Consider the following 1748-nt stretch of genomic DNA (forward strand, 5'->3'; position numbering starts at 1 on the left):
TTGGGGATTGAACCCAAGGGCACTTAACCACTGAACCACATCCCCAGTCCTTTTTATGTTTTTATTTTGAGACAGGGTCTCACTAAGTTGCTTAATTCTTCACTTAGTTGCTTAAGCTGGCTTTGAACTTGCAATGCTCCTGCCTCAGTCTCCCAAATCACTGGAATTACAGGCATGTGCCATGGCATCTGGCTTCATTGTGGTTTTGATTTATGTTTCCTTGATAGCAAATGATGTTGAATATATTTTCTTGTGCTCATTGCCATTGATATATTTTCACTGTAGAAATGTCTATTTGGCCATTATTGCATTATCCCTCTTTATCCCTGATAACTTTCCTTGCTCTGAAATCTACTTTGTCTGAAATTTATAAAGCTTCTTTTTTTGCAGGGCATTAGTATGGTATGTTTTTCATCATCCCTTTAGTTTTTGTTATTGTTTTTGGTACTAGGGATTGAACTCAGGGGCACTTAACCACGGGGCCACACCCCCAGCCCCTTTTTGTATTTTATTTAGAAACAGGGTCTTGCTAAATTGCTGAAGGCCTCACTAAATTGCTAAGGCTTGCTTTGAACTCATGATTCTCCTCCTCCTGAGCCACTGGGATTACAGGTGGACACCACTATGCCCAGCTCCATCCCTTTTTTAGGGGGGATGTACCAGGAATTGGACTCAGGAGCACTTGGCCACTAAGTCACATTCCTAGCCCTATTTTGTGTTTTATTTAGAAATAGGGTCTCATTGAATTGCTTAGCACCTTGCTTTTGCTGAGGCTGGCTTTGAACTCAGGATCCTCCTGCCTCAGCCTCCTGAGCCAATTACAGGCATAGGCCACTGTGCCTGGCACACAACTGACTTTTAAAGTGATCATTGATATAGTTGGATTGTATCTACATATTTGTTACCATTTTCTACTGGTTGCCATTGTTCTTCCTGATTTTATCTTTCACTCAGTTTCTGATTTTTGTGATTTTATTTTATTTTTTAAAATTCTATTTCTGGGGATTGAACCCAGGGCTTCATACACACTAAGCACATATTCTACTACTGCTATACCCCAGCTCCTTTTGGGGTTTTAATTAAGCATTTGACATTATTTAATTTTCTCTCCTTTTTTAGAAGATCAGTTATACTTTTTCACATTTTTTTTTAGATACTGGGGGATTGAACCCAAAGGCACACTACCACTGAGCTACATCCCCAGCCCTTTTTATTTTATTTTGACACAGGGTCTTAGTAAGTTACCCAGACTGGCCTCAAACTTGCAATCCTCCTGCCTCAGCACCTATGTAGCTGGTATTACAAGCATTTGCCACCACATTTGGATTTTTTTTTTTTACTATTTTTAGTAGTTTCCCTAGAATTTTCAATATACATTTGCAATTAATTCAAGTCCACTTTCAAACAGCACTGTCCTGCTTCACAGATACTATAACTACCTTATTATAACAAAATCCTCATATCTCCCTTCTATCTCTTTTGTTATAACTTTTACTCATTTCACTTATACATAAGCATAAATAAACATATACATACATAAGTATATGTAATGCAATACCTTGTTACTATTATTTTGAGCAAACAGTTATCAGTCCTGATCAGTAAAGAATAAGAAAAATATTTTCATTTACCTTTACTTATTCATTTTTCAACACACTTCTTTTCCATATATATATATATATATATATATATGTATATATATATATCAATATCAATATATATATATATATATATATCAGTTTCTTTAT

This window comes from Marmota marmota, unplaced genomic scaffold (genome assembly GCF_001458135.2).
Source record: "Marmota marmota marmota unplaced genomic scaffold, marMar, whole genome shotgun sequence".
Lineage (NCBI taxonomy): Eukaryota > Metazoa > Chordata > Mammalia > Rodentia > Sciuridae > Marmota > Marmota marmota.